At 41.2% G+C, this 15,839-nt stretch overlaps 1 protein-coding gene across 3 annotated transcripts in view; it reads left to right on the top strand.

The window, feature by feature from the left end:
* Nucleotides 1–4,454: 4,454 nt before the first annotated feature.
* The window catches only part of jade3 (jade family PHD finger 3), a 52,150-nt gene continuing 40,765 nt past the window's right edge, over nucleotides 4,455–15,839 (top strand). The window contains exon 1 of one of the 3 annotated variants that reach the window (XM_043692315.1): nucleotides 4,455–4,692. The gene's annotated coding sequence lies outside the window, so the exon portion shown is untranslated. The remainder of the gene's footprint in view (nucleotides 4,693–15,839) is intronic. The other 2 variants (XM_043692317.1, XM_043692318.1) reach the window with 2 other exon arrangements.

The following is a 15,839-nucleotide window of genomic DNA, read 5'->3' on the forward strand; positions in this document are numbered from 1 at the left end:
GGCTTAACAGACAATCAATTCTTCAATGTATAATTTCAGTTACATCACACTGCAAATTTTTGCTATAAATTCTGTGTTACGATCGAGCCCTCCACAATCACCTGACGAAGGAGGGTCGCTCCGAAAGCTAGTGTGCTTCCAATTAAACCTGTTGTACTATAACCTGGTGTTGTGTGATTTTTAACTTAGTCACCTGTAGTGTGACATGAACCCAAAGTCCTGGATGAGGCCATTCTCATGGGTATCGAACTTGGCTATCAGCCTCTGCTTGGCCACATTTTGTTGTTGCCTGTCCCGAAGTCCGCCTTGAAGGACGGTCACCCGAAGGTCTGAGGTTGAATGTCTCAGACCGCTGAAGTGTTCTCCAAATGGGAGGGAACACTCCTGTCTGTTCTGCGGTATCCATTTGTCCTATGGCATAGCTTCTGTATGGTCTCGCCAATGTACCATGCCTCAGCGCATCCTTGCCTGTAGCGTATAAGATACTCAATATTGGCTGTGTCACATGAGTACCTGCCACGTACATGGTGGGAGGTATCCCCACGCGTAATGGTGGTATCCGTGTCGACATTCTGACACGTCTTGCAGCGTCTACCATGACAAGGTTGTATGGTATTGTCCTGAAAGCCAGGCAGTTTGAGGTTTGGTGGCTATTTAAAGGTGAGGTGGAGGTGTGGAGAAGGTCTTGGCAAGGTGCTCATCAATGAGCATCAATTATCAATGAGGATGAGCACCTCGACAAAACCTTCTCTACACCTCCACTTCTTGCCTTTAACCAGCCACCAAACCTCAAACAGATCATTGTTCGTAGCAAACTGTCTGGCTTTCAGGACAATACCATACAACCTTGTCACAGTAGACGCTGTAAGACGTGTCAGAATGTCGACACAGGATACCACCATTACGTGTGGGGACACCTCTCACCATGTACAGGGTAGGTACTCTCATACGCTGCAGGCAAGGATGCCCTGAGGCATGGTACATTGGCAAGACCACATAGAGGCTACGGCAACGGATGAATGGACACCGCAGAACAATCAACTGACAGGAGTGTTCCCTTCTAATCGGAGAACACTTCACTGGTCCGGGACATTTGACCTCAGACCTTCGAGTGACCGCCCTCCAAGGCAGACTTCGGGACAGGCAACAACAAAATGTGGCAAAGCAGAGGCTGATAGCCAAGTTCAGGACTCATGGGGATGGCCTCAACCAGGATCTTGGGTTCATGTCACACGACAGGTGACTCCATTGCACTATACACACACACACAGACAGACAGACGAACACACACAGACAGACAGACAGACACACACACCTTCTCTCATGCATTCACACATACAATCCCACACACAGCCTCTCACAGACACCCATAACCACGCCCCCCTCCCCCAATACACACACCCACATGCACACATACACATATAAGTTTGTAGGGTGAATTTGTACTTGCAGAATTACATTTTACTTTGCTCAAAAACTGCATGAATCCATGTAAGATTCTATAAATCTGTTTTTTTAGATTAAAATCAGTCTGACCATTGTGACACAGACAGCCTCACAGGGAGTTAACATTTTCAATATCTTATCTGGGCCGACATGATTCCAATTGTTAAAGTGCACTTGAAAATGTAACTTTTAAAAAAAAGTTTTGAGATTTACATGTGAAAAAACTGATACCAACACGGTCATTCTAAAAGATCAGAGACTTAACAAACAATCTGGGTCATATTCAATATATAATTTCAGTTACATCACACTGGAAACTTTGGCTATAAATTCTGTGTCTTACAATCTTATTCTCCACAATCACCTGATGAAGGAGCAGCGCTCCGAAAGCTAGTGCGGCCAAATAAACCTGTTGGACTATAACCTGGTGTTGTGTGATTTTTAACTTTGCAGAAACAATTTCTCCACAAGTACCCTGCCAAGCCCCCAATCATCTATGCTTCAATAATAACATCTCTCATTCTTCTAAACGTCAGTGAGTACAGGCCAAATGACTCAACCTCTTTTCATAAGAAAAATTCCTCCATACCTGCAATCAACCTAGTGAACCTTCATTCGATTCTCTCTAATCCCAGTATACCTTTCCTTAGATAAGAGGACCAAAACTGCATTTTCTATGTTTCTAACTGATCCAATATTCGACGTGTGATCTGACTAGTGCCTTATACTTTTAGCTAAGTTGGCTGGATGGCTGATTGGTTTGCAGTGCAGAATGATGCCAACAGCATGGGTTCAATTACCAAACCACCTGAAGTTACCACTGATTTTCTTTCTTAACCTCTCCCCTTTCCTTAGGCATGCTAACCCTCAGGTTAAATCATCATCAGGCATTTTTCTCTCTAATAAGAGTGCAGCTCTATGGTCCAGTAGGACCATGACTTTACCTACAGCTTTAGCTGGACCTCTCTATTTTCATACTTTGTACCCTTTTAAGTAGAGGCCACCAGTCCATTTTCCTATCCTGTTACCAATGAACTGGGACAATATCTTTTTGCAATACTTGGGTCAAAGACTCCTAAATATCTCTCTGCTGCAGATTTCTGCAGTCATTCTTCATTTAAATAAAATTCAGAATAACTTAAAAGGCTTTTCATCTTAATGCATGATATACTTCTGAATAAGGTCTTTTTCCACTTAAATAATTTTCAGCTCCTCTACTCTTCCTGCCAAAGTGATTAACCACACATTTTCCCACATTATATTCCAACTACCAGGTTTTTGTCCACACACTTAAACTGTCTAAACCCTCCTGTAGACTTTGTATGATCCTCACTACTTATCTTGTCACTTATTTTTGTGTCATTCTCAAATCTGGCAATGGTATGTTCACTTCCGTCATCCAGTTAATTAGTATATATTGTAAATAATTGTGGTCTCAGCACTGAACCCTGTGTATTTCACTAGTTGCCATCCTGAAACTGCCCTCCTTATATCAACTCTCTGTCTTCTACTCATTAATCAATCCTCTATCCATGCTAATTATTACCTTAACACCATGAACTCTTATCTTACGAAGTAGCCTTACGTGTGGTACCTTGTTGAATGATTTTGGAAATTCAAATAGATTAGATCTGTTTGTGTTCCTTTATCTATCCTGCATTTTACTTCCTCAAAGAACTCTAATAAGTTTATCAGGCATGTTTCCCCTTCATGAAATTACGCTGACTCTACTTAGTGTAATTATGTATTTCTAAATACTATTATTATATTTTTTATAATAGGCACTTTCACAATGATAGTTTTCTGCTTTTTGTGTCCTCTTTATGAATAAGGGTTTTCCAATCCTCTGACTTTTTCTGAATCTGAGAATTTTTGGAAGATTTATTACAGTGCATCCATCATCTCTGCAGCTACTTTTTCTATAATCCCAGGATGCAATAATTAAGATTGGGAAAGTGATACATACCTATGTTGGGATGGTGTGTGACTTGTAGGTCAATATGTCAACCAGCACAAGATGGGTCCACAGTACTTGGTACAAAATAGGATTCAGACAGCAGAGTTTTACATGACATCTATTTTGGATCATGAAAGATGGGAAGGTGTAACTATATAGTTATTAAAATTATGTATTTCCACCACTGTAACATCAATGACTCCTGCCCACTTCAGTTCAACACTGTTTAAACCTTCATTCATATCTTTGTTGCTTTTAAACCTGACAATATACGCACTCCTAAGTGAAAGTGAGGATTGCAGATGCTGCAGATTAGAGTGGTGCTGGAAAAGCACAGCAGGTCAGGCAGCATTCCTGACAAACCCATCACATTTTGTTCTCTGTAAACTGGAGGCCATCCAAAACCCTGCTTGTCATTGTTTGAACTACTGTGCTCACAGACTAACATGGTCTCCTGTTAAGCAATGCCACAATTTTCAAATTCCCATTTTTGTTTTAAATTTCTGTATGCTCCGTATCTCTTAACATCCTCCAGCCCATTATCCTTTAACTCTGATCTGTTGAGATTTTCCAACTTTAGTTGCTCCACCTCTAACATCATTCAGTAAAGGTACACTGCCATCCTTACCTGTCTGGCCTACATATGACTCAAGAACCACAGCAATGTGGTTGACTATTAACTGGGATTAAGCGTGGTCAATAAATGCTGGCTCAGCCATTGTTGCCTACGTCCTGTGAAGAAATTTAAGAAAACACTTTTTTTAACGTTCCTGAGAGTAGAATTTAAGCTTTGTCCAGGAGATTAGTGCTAAATATCTACAAGAGGTTCTGGAAATAATCCAGGAGTGGCAACTCTAAATTCTGAATGCAACATGAAGGGATAGGACATAAACCCGCAAAGAAAATGACACCTCATTAACAAATACACACATTAAAAAATAATTTTTAAAAATAAAAGCTTTCAGGTAAATGCGAATTGCTAAAATGGTTCAGTGCCTGTCCTTGCGCTGGCTTCTCTTGGATAAATGGCCAAATTGACGGTTGGACGCGCACCTATCCCACAATGCCTCGCGGCGTGGTGCCGGGTCCGGCGCATGCGCAGTAGCGTCTGTCAACAGCAGGCGGCGAGAGAAAAGCGGCGACGTCGCTCGAGCTGCATAATAGGCGAGCTTTCACCTTTCCCATTCACCGTTTCAAGGCCGAGGAGCTTGAGGGAGGAGAGGGGGCCTCTGATGGAGCGGCGGATCACCGCGTCAGGAGGCCTGCCCGGTCTCACGCCGGAGCAATCGGTGAGTGAGGCCTGGACTTTGACCCTGTTTCCCTTTGTTTTTGTGTGTGTGTGTCTGTGTTGTTGTCGTCGGGGGGGGAGGTCTTTCACTCGAGGCCGCGGTCGATCCATCGGCCTTTCCAACTTGGTGCTGCATCTGCCTCTGTTTTGAATGCAAAGCGATGGACCAACCTCCTCCCCTCGTTTTATTTCCCATCTTGCGGGATCTTTTAATATAAAAACAAGACAATATTAAAAGTCGTGAAAATAGGTGTGTGCATGTCTACATTATTTGCGGTGCCACACGGCGGCGGTGCATGCTGGACGGGTTGGCGTGTCTGTGCCTTCCCCATTCAGCATTTTGCTGTTATGAGGCGAGGACTGCTTCACATGGAGCTTTGGCGCCAAGGCTGGCCGGCCGATTGGCCTGCCTTCTTTACCTTCCGACTAACTAACCCCCGTAAAAGTCACTGTTGAATCTCTACCAGCCTTACCCACTCCTTCCACTCTTGACAGATTGGACATCATTCATTGTTTGAGTTGCAGTTCAACGTGATTTATTGAGCTGTAGTTTATTTATCGGTTCGAAGTTTAGCTCGCAGTTTGTCGGGTGTTTTCAAGCACTATTCCTTTTGTTGAACATTTTGTCAATTTTTTTTCAAAGCTAAACGTTAAAATAATTATAACTTTTATTAAGATCCTATTTTACTTTGAAATAAAACGTACTTGCCTTTTTTGGTTTCAAATAACTTTTACAAGCGACAGTGAAAGTAAGAATAGGTATTCATGTAGTGGCTTCTGGATCACCTGAAGTTTCACTCTGAAGTACAGTCATGTTTAAGTTATAAACAGGATAAGAGCAATGATATAATGGTGAGATAATTTGATTTAATGATATTGAAATTAACATTGGCTATATCTTCAAAGTACAGAAATGGTGATGCCAACATTTATTGCCTATCTGTAATTGCTGTGGGGAAAGTGGTGACAAGATGTTTATTTGAACAGCTGCAATATGTGGTGAAGATATTTTCATAGTTAGGTAGGAAATTCCAAGCTTTTGCTGTGATGAGTGACTGTACATTTCTAAGCCAGGATAACCCATCACTTTGTGCCCTGGTGGACTTGCTGTCTGTGCTCTTCTTGGTGGAAAAGGTTCAGAGTTTGGATGGTCATGTGGAATAACTTTTGAGTTGCTATAGAGCATCCTGTGGATGGTACGCACTGTTGACTTGAGACCACAGGTGGATCAGTCATAATCTTATTGAAAGCTGGAGCAGGCTCGAAGTGCTGAATAGCCTATGGCTTTTCTTGTGAATGTTATAGGGCTCCAGTATTGCTAAACTAAGGGTAGAAATAATCAGCCAGCATTTTAGTTTAAGATGGGTACCTTACCAGATGTCCCATTTGCCAGCATTTGGCCCATATCCCTCTTAAACTCTTCCTATTCATATACCCATCCAGATGCCTTTTAAATGTTGTAACTGTGCCAGCCGCCACCACTTCCTCTCGGAGCTCGTTCCATGTGTGTACCACCCTCTGCATGAAAATATTACCCCTCGGATCCTTTTTTTTAAAAAAAAATTCTTTCTTCTCTGACCTTAAACCTGTGCTCTCTAGTTTTTGACTCCCAAACCATAGGAAAAAGACCGTGGCTATTTACCCTATCCATTTCCTCACAATTTTAAAAACCTCTAAAGTCCCTCCCTCAGCCTCTGATGCTCTGGGGGGAAAAAACACCAGCCTATTCAGCCTCTCCTCGCAGCTCAAACCCTCCAGTCCAGCAACATCCTCAAATCCTTTCTGTGCCCTCAAGTTTAAAAAAATTCTTCCTATAGATGGGCAACTAGAATTGTGTGCAGTATTCTAAAAGTGGCCTCACCAAAGTCCTGTACAGCTGCAGCATGACATCCCAACTCCTATGCTCAGTGCAATGACCGAAGGGTCTGTTTTCATAGCTTGCTGGCAAATGGGCATGTGTGGATTTCAGACAACTGGGATTTTTTTTTTCCCAACACTTCAAGCTAATATATTTGTTACCTTGGGCATTTTTGTATAGCGTGATTTTACTTGTACTATAAATCGTTCAGTATGGCCCCAAGAAATTCTCGCAAAATACATTGGTGTCTTGGCAGGAGGTGGGGAAGCACAAAGGAAGAGACTATGCCTTTCAATGGAGGCCAATCATCTCTGCCTCAGAGCTTCATTAGAACAGCCCCCAAGGTCCAATTAGCTTAACTTTGACATCAATTGACTTTCTTCGAATCTCAATTCATAAATGAGGATTTTGATCACAAAGGGTTCAACTCTCATGTTTTCTCGGTTATGAAGCATAACACAGTCTGCATGCTATGATTTTGAAGCCAGTGTTGGACTGGGTGGACAAAGTTTAAAAATCATGCAACACCAGGTTATAGTCGTAACAGATTATCTGTGATTTTTTTTTTGATTACTTACAGTGTGGAAACAGGCCCTTCGGCCTAACAAGTCCACACCGCCCCGCCGAAGCGCAACCCACCCATACCCATACATTTACCCCTTACCTAACACTACGGGCAATTTAGCATGACCAATTCACCTGACCTGCACATCTTTGGATTGTGGGAGGAAACCGGAGCACCCGGAGGAAACCCACGCAAACACGGGGAGAACGTGCAAACTCCACACAGTCAGTCGCCTGAGGCGGGAACTGAACCCGGGTCTCCGGCGCTGTGAGGCAGCAGTGCTAACCACTGTGCCACCGTGCCGCCCACCTGATGATGATTGTGTCACCTGATGATGAAGCAGTGCTTCGAAACCTAGTGCTTCCAAATAAACCTGTTGGACTATAACCTGGTGTTATTATTTTTATATTAGTCTGCATCCTGTTAGACTTGGATAACATTTCAGACCTGGTCTGATATATGCAAAGGAATGTTTTGTGCCATATGAATGTGAAGCATTGACGCTGTCCACCAAATGAACATAACTATTACCTCTCTCTTGATGCTCAATAACATTACCACCTGAGTTTCTAACCATTGATATCAATTGACCAAGGACAGAACTAAACCAGCTACATAAATGTTGTCGTTACTGTTCCTATTAGCTCACACCTTGACTCTCCAAAGCCCCCCCTCTACTACTTAGATGGCACAAATTAGGATTGTGCTGGAATATGTTCCACATGGATGGGTGCAGCCTCCGACAATGAGCAAGAAACCTGACACCATCTATGATTGAAGGGAAGTTATGACCCATGTTAGCTTTTATTAACATAAAAGGTTATTCTTGCTCTGTTTGGCACCACCCTCAATCACGTTGGACAATAGAATGTAAAGCTGCATCTTGCCATTTTGTTGGATAGCATGTTAGTACACGAATGTGTTGTTAACTGAGTTTCCTAGGTAACTTTGTCTTTTTTATTTTACTTGCAGCAGAGAAGATCTCACTAATGAGGTGTGAACAACATTATTTTAGCCATTAGAAAAGTCTATTTTAGCCATTAGAAAAGTCCATTTTCATTAGAGTTGCAAAGAACATGAATTATTTGGACCTAAGAACCTGAATGGAGTTGACAGAGTAAATGCTTTTGTTTCCTCTTTTGGGAACAACTGGTGCTATCTAAAAATGGGAGAAAGTGATGACTGCAGATGCTGGAGAGCAGAGTCAAGAGTGTGGTGCTGGAAAAGCACAGCAGATCAGGCAGCAACCGAGGAGCAGGAGAGTCCACGTTTCGGGTGTAAGCTGATTCCTGATGAAGGGCTTATGCCCGAACATTCATTCTTCTGCTCCTTGAATGCTGCCTGACCTGCTGTGTTTTGCCAGCGCCACACACTAGACTGCAATCTAAAAATAACCCATTTAAGATGAAGATGAGAAATATTTTCAGTTGATTCTTTGGAACTCTTTCCCCAGAGTGTAGTTGAGGCAGCCATTGGATGTTTTCAAGGCAAAGATAGTTAGGTGCTTAACTAACAAAGGCGTCAAAGGTTATTGTGTGTAGGTGAGAATGCATGAATGGCTAGCATTCTCAAAAGACTGAATGTTCTACTCCAGTTCTTATTTTTGAATGTTCAGATATTCACAGTACAAATTAAATATATTTAATCCTGTCAGTCAAACACTTCCCTTCACCCAAATCTAAAAATTGTTGCTTCAGGAACCTTGGCCACTGACATTTCCTCCTATCGTCTTTCTGTTGCCCTCTACTTTTTTAGAACCCATTTGAAAAATCCCTTCTCCTTTTGACTAACTCTTTGCAACTAGGAATGTGTTTGTACATTGGCGTTATGTAAACACATTTTTGTTATCACGTGTAACAACAGTATTGTAGCGTATTGATGGTCTTGCAAATCACCTTGATTAGCATTGCTCCTTTTCTGTCACTGCAAGTTCTGTTTTATTGATTCTAGTCTGGGCACCTTAAACAAAATCATGGATATTGTCCCTTCCATGTTGGGAAAGCATGCTGGGTCCTATTTATGAATTGTTACAGTCCATGGGATGAAATGAATCCCAAGTTGACTTGGTAACAATAGAAGAAATTATGGTCGCTGATTTGGTGGCCTTTAAGCCAGTGTTCCTATCCACCTGATGCTTTTTCCGTCGGATTGTTGGCTTCCAAAGAAGCATTGGCTGGTTGTTGAAATGCATTCTGGAGATAGAGACACATTCTGAAGGACACGTTGTCTGTTCCTTCATTTTCTTTAAACAGATCTACACTTGGCCAAATCATTTGTGCATGTGTTCATTTGTACTCATTTTTATGTCTGCTTTTTGATCCTGGAATTTTAAATTTTGCTGTGTCTGTTTCTTAAATATTCTGAATTTTGTTTTGCATTATTGAGAATGAAAACCAATATGGGAACAGGTGTAGGCCATTTGGCATGGCTTCATAAAAAGAAAATCATGTCTGATAAATTTATTAGGATTCTTTTGAGGTGGTAACAAGCAGGGTAGATAAATGGGAATCAGAACTACTCAAAGATAGAGTTGGATCAGGGGACATTTTCAGATTTGCAACTAGCGGTGTGCACCAAGAATCAGTGCAGGAGCCATTATCGTTTACAGTATACGTATTAATGAGGAAAGTGAATATCCTATAGCCGAGTTTGTAAATTACAAAAATGGATGGGAAGGAAGTATTTAGGAGAGCAGTCTGCAGAGTGATATGGACAGATTAAGCAAGCAGGCGGGGGAAAGTGCGGGGTTCTGCACTTTGTTTGGAAGAATAGAGGAGCTGAATATTATTTAGGTGGCGAAAGACTGCAGAAGGCCATGGCACAGAGGGATTTGGGGTGATGCCTCTTCCATGAGCCACAAGAAGCTACCATTCAAATTCAGTGGTTAATAGGGAAGGCAACCATGAGTATTGGTCTTTATTTTGAAGTCAGTGGAATATAAAGTTGAGAGGCTTTTTTTTTTGCTAGAACTATGCAGTGCAGTAGTCAAACCACAGCTCAAATACAGTGAATAGTTTTGGGCCCCTTTTATCTAATGAAAGATTTCCTGGCATTGGTGGCAGTCCATTTAAAGTTCACCAGACTGATTCCAGGTATGGAGAGAATGAGTGAGTTGGCCTCTGCACACAGTGGAAAATAGAAGCATGAAAGGTGACCTTATCAGAACATACAAGATTCTTAAAGTACTTGACGGGATAGATACAGAAAAATTGTTTCCCCTTGTTGGAGAATACAGTATAGGGCATAATCTCAAAATAAATGGTAATACATTTAAAAAGACATTGGGGTGAACCTTTTCTGATGTTGGGGAATCTGTGGAATTCTTTACCTGAGCATGCTTTGTGCATGGGGTCAGGCGTCCACGTGCTGATTATAGCATTGATTTCCAATTCCAAAGTTTCTGCTGTGCACAAGGTTTGGTGGCCCACGCAGCTGGTAAGAGAATTAGAGGGAATGCTAGTCAGTAAGGATACTCCAGGCTGAGATTTTAAATCTGTAAGGGAATGAAGGGTTATGGCGGAACAGAAAGGCAGGAAAGGAGAGTTGAGCATGATCAGATTGACTATCAAGGTATTGATGGAGCAGAATTGATTGGCTAAAGCCACTTTCTACTTCAGGACCTTGGGGTCTTATGGCTATTCAAGCCTTTTATGCCATTGAAAAGGTCACAGCAAATCTTAGTCTAAAGTGGTGACTTGATTCCATAGCACGGTGGCACAGTGGTTAGCACTGCTGCCTCACAGCGCCAGAGACCCGGGTTCAATTCCCGCCTCAGGCGACTGACTGTGTGGAGTTTGCACATTCTCCCCGTGTCTGCGTGGGTTTCCTCCGGGTGCTCCGGTTTCCTCCCACAGTCCAAAGATGTGCAGGGCCAGGTGAATTGGCCATACTAAATTGCCCGTAGTGTTAGGTAAGGGGTAAATGTAGGGGTATGGGTGGGTTTCGCTTCGGCGGGTCGGTGTGGACTTGTTGGGCCGAAGGGCCTGTTTCCACACTGTAATGTAATCCAATCTAATCCTTTTCAAAACATTTTTCCCCAAGCAAAGGTATTAACTTTTTGTTTTGGGTAAAAGTTCATAGGAGAGGAAATTGCTGGGAAGGGGAGTGGGACTGATTGTCAGCTCTTTTGGAAGAGTTATCCAGGCAGGATGGGCACAATTACCTCCAGAATCTATGATTTTAATTGTTGACACTTGTTAAGCTTGTAGGCAGCCATATTGGCCCTTTTTTATTTTATTATACAAAAGAGCCCTCTTAAATTTAATTGAGTTTTTGGAATTAGAACTGATGGCAGTGGGCTTTGATTTTTTTTAAGTGGAATCAGAACCTGTATAGTGACTTTGTTTCAAGGAGCTTCCCAGGAATGTTATAAAACAAAATATAACTGCATAAGATTAATCCAAGAGTAGTTTATTTTGTCTAGATTCTTTTTGCAGAGGTTTGTTCTGCTGGGGGAAGTAATATTATCATCAAGCTTTCAATAAAACCAAAATGAAATCCATCATATTTTGATATCTTCACTTGAGCTGTGAAAAGTGGTCAAAGTGCAGTGATGGATTTTGTCCTAACATCTTTGGATTGCCTGAGGAGAGCAGTTTTAGCTGTTGTAATACTAGGGTGAAGAATTGGTGATTTTGGTTAGTCACTGGTTATGACTCATCAGTGGAATCTGAAATCAGTTTTATAACACTCTGCTTAAATGTTATTGCATTCCTAAATGTGCTGCTGTTGATTTATGCTAAATAACCAACTTTGTTGACCAGGAAGAAAGCATAAGCATATGAGAAAAATTATTTTGTGATCACTGAGTTATATGCATGTAGATGCAGTTAAGCTAACCAAGCACACCTATTTCAAAAGAAAATCAACCTAGTGAAGTAACAAAACAAGGTTAAGTGCTGTCACACGGTAGAATTAGCTTACTATTGACAGAACTAAGCAATCATGCAACCAACCAATCAGATCTTCCCCCTCTCGGCTTGAATGGTGGATGGTTCAATAACTGAGGCGAGGATGTTGCACGAACTTCTTATCATTAATTATGGTGGAGCTCAGCCAGTGCAAAAGGTCAGTCTAGATTATTTTGACTTCTCTATAGTCAAAACTGTTGAATAGATGATCTATCATCCCTTCTTCCTGGGATCCCAGAATGTCAGATGCTTGTCTTCAGCCAAATCAATTCACTTAAAATGAAATCAAGAAATAGCTAAGTGTACTGATATAGCAAAGACGATGGCTTTCAAGAACATTGGATGGAGTGCCCAAAATACATTCTTGACATTCAGCAATTCTTAATGTCTTACTATTCCAGTTCAGCTACTATTGCCATCAATTACCTGATGTAGGAAATTATCCGGATATATCCTCTTTACAAAAAAAAAGGATAAGTTAGATCCAGGTACTGATGCTAAATTTGGTATCCAGTCAGACCCATCAGACTTCCACTGTCATTGGTCAGCATGCACACAACCTGAATTCCAGAGTTAACATGATAGTGATACCACATGTGCTAAAAGAAATGATAGAAATGCTGAAGTCAATAGGAATCGGGTCCTCTCTCCAGTAGCTGGTGCCCTGCCCCTTACAATGTGTTTGCGTGAGATCAATTATTTTTTGGCTCCACGATAATGCAATAGGAATTTCTCAGAGCATTGCCCTAGGCTCAACCGACTGCTTCATCAATAACTTTCTGTTCCAAGCTCTCCCTTGTGATAGCATCTAGAAGCAGAGGGCATAGTCTGTCAATAAGAGGAATTTAAAAAGATGAGGGATTTCCTTTCTCAGAAGGTATGAATCTGTGGAATTCTTTACTGCAGAGAATTGTAGGAACGGGGCCTTTCCATGTATTCAAGGCTGGCTGATTTTTAATTAGTAAGGGAATTGGGGGCTGTGGTGAAAAGGCATGAAAGTGAGTAGATGATGTTCAGATTTACCACCATCTCATTCGTGGCAGAGCAGACTTGATGGACTATATTGGTCTACTTCTACTCTTCTGTGTTTTGGTTTTATCAGACATTTGCATATGATTAATATTTAGTTGTGCTCTTAGCCACATACAGCATGAAGTGCTATCACTTAAATCAATGACTTGGGTACTGAAAATAGAAAGTTGATACTGACCCTCAGAAATGACCAGAAATCAATAATAGACATGCTTGGGTGAGCAGTGATCCTTGTATTCCTAGGCACTCGAAAGCGCTAGACAAGTGTCATCAGCAGTGCCTTGATTTGAACCTTCCAATCTGGTCATAAGAAAAGCAGTCTAACTGCAATGTCTTTCTGCAAGTCTCCTTTCCAGCATCTCAATGCTGGTTATCTAAAATCAGTTTCACTGAGTGGAACATATTGTGTGTAAATCTGTTCCCAGACTCCCAAAGCAATTGCTTTGATCAGAACTCAGTTGTGGCAGTACTCTTCCCAGGAGCACAGTGTAAATGCTTTGCCTCCTGCTGATTGGAGAACCTGTCGTGATTGACCTAAATATGAAGGCTTGTTTAACAAGGTACTCAATATTGCAAAATAATTGCTTACAAACAGGCAGACTGCCTGAATTGAGGAATCCGAGGGGGCACACAAATCTGCAAACAAATAATTGAAAGTGTTGAGGGGCTGTGGAAAGTGGGACCAGCTGGATAGGTCTTTGGAACAGATGCAGACACGATGGGATGAGGGTCTCCTGTACTGTAAAATTCTATGATTCTATAATATTCTGGCTTGGGGTACTATGTTGCAAGTAACATTTGTATCAGAGGTTCTGGAAATAACCATTTTGAATATGAGGGAATCTGGTTACCTCTTTTTGCTTCTTGTCATTAACATCCTGGAGGCAACGAGAAACTTGGCTGTATCAGATATTTAAATACCATGGCTACAAGAGCTGATGAGAGAGTGGGAATTCTCATTTCTAACTTTCAAAGACTATCCACCATCTGCAATGTGTGAATTGTGTTATGGAATACAGTCTGGATGAATGCAACTCCAACACACCACTCAAAGCATGACACCATCTAGAAGCAAAACCTTTTTGTTTGGCACCTCAATCATCCCCTTAAACTTTCATCACTTCCACCACTCTACAGTGGGAGCGGTGTCTACTGTCTGCAAAGTGTACTGCAGTAGACTGACCATAGCTCTTTCAAAATGCCTTCCAAATCTGTGACTTCTATTGCCTACACCACAAGCATGTCACCATCCTAACTTGGGCAGTTTGTCAGTGTTTCTTTGTCACTGTGTCAAATCCTGAAGTTCTCTACCTAATAGCATTGTCTGGACCTATGTCACATGGACTGCAGTGGTGGCCTCTTTAATTTATGCCTACCTAATCAAAACACATGCATGTAGGATAATATTCTAAACATTGAATGTTAATGGTTATTTTGTGCTATGCCTGTAAGGTTCAAAATAAACACTCTGGTGTACCCCATTGTGAAATACTTCCATCTGTGTAATTTGAGTTTGAATTGCTGTTGCTGATTTGCATCAAACTGATTGCGACATTGTTGTGGAATTGATCAGTTGTACTTCAGTCGTTTATGTTAATTGTTTGTGATGTGCTTCAAATTTATGTTCTATAAATTACCGAGGTGGAATGGTTGGGAGGGTGAAGTGGGGATCTTCTGTACGTTGACATTCAAAAATTTGTTTGGTGTAGAACTCCTCTTAGCAACCAAATTTACATATGCTGGAAAATTGCCAAACTGGTAAAGAGAATTTAACCCAGAAAAGTGTACTTCCTGCATTTGATCAGATGCAACATTTTAAGCACATGGAATAAAACTGAGGTTACTTGAGAAAGAGCAAAGTATCTTAGTCTTATAATTCATAATTCTTTAAAGGTTCACGACCAGTGCCCAGAAACTGTAGCCAAAGTAAATAAGATGTTGGGTTGTGTTAATAAGACTATTCAATATAAAACAGTGCTCCATTTTGTTCTGTGCAACCTTGATTCGACTGCATTTAGAATACTGGTCTGATCTCATGGTGGATGATGTACAGGCTATGCAAAAGCTTTCGGAAAGGTCTCAAACCAGAATACTGGTTCTCTGTTCTAAAACCAGTTTTTAGTTTACAGAAATAAAAGTTGCATAGGTTTTAAACTTTTCTTTTAAGTATATGAAATAAAAAGATAGACATTTTTAATGAACCTGGTCAGATGTTTTGTGACCCACTTCTGGAGTAGGTGGGACTTGAACGCAGACTCTGATGTCAAGATACTGCGACTGCACTATAAAATTCCCAAAAGGCTAGATTGTTCTTGTGGGGTTGACTAAATGGCTAACAACTGGTGCAGATTGGCTTTAAAAGTGTAGATTAGATTGCTGTACCAGCTGTGAATAGTTCATGAAAGCCTCCCTCCCTCTATGTCTTGCCCTGTCCTTCCTGTGGAGTGGTGACCCTTAAGCTAAACAGTACCAAGTCTTCAGTAGTTAAACCTATATTGATATGTATTTCAATGTAACTTTCCACTCACTAAGGGAGTGAGATGAATATTCTTGAATAAAACCTAAATTTTGATGTTTGCACGTGATTTAGAATTTGGATGTAGCATTTCTATTCTGTTCTTGGTTGCTTGGAAGTATTTGTTTTGGATTATCGGGAAAGGCAGCTACACATGCTTACACTCTTTATGTAGTTCTGGTATTGATTATGCAGCTCATTATTAGGGAGTGGCTTTCCTGATTTTGTGTTTTAAAGATTCTTAATCTTTTCTTTTGATTCAATCAAC

The sequence above is a fragment of the Chiloscyllium plagiosum genome, chromosome 6 (genome assembly GCF_004010195.1).
Source record: "Chiloscyllium plagiosum isolate BGI_BamShark_2017 chromosome 6, ASM401019v2, whole genome shotgun sequence".
NCBI classification, from domain to species: Eukaryota; Metazoa; Chordata; class Chondrichthyes; order Orectolobiformes; family Hemiscylliidae; genus Chiloscyllium; species Chiloscyllium plagiosum.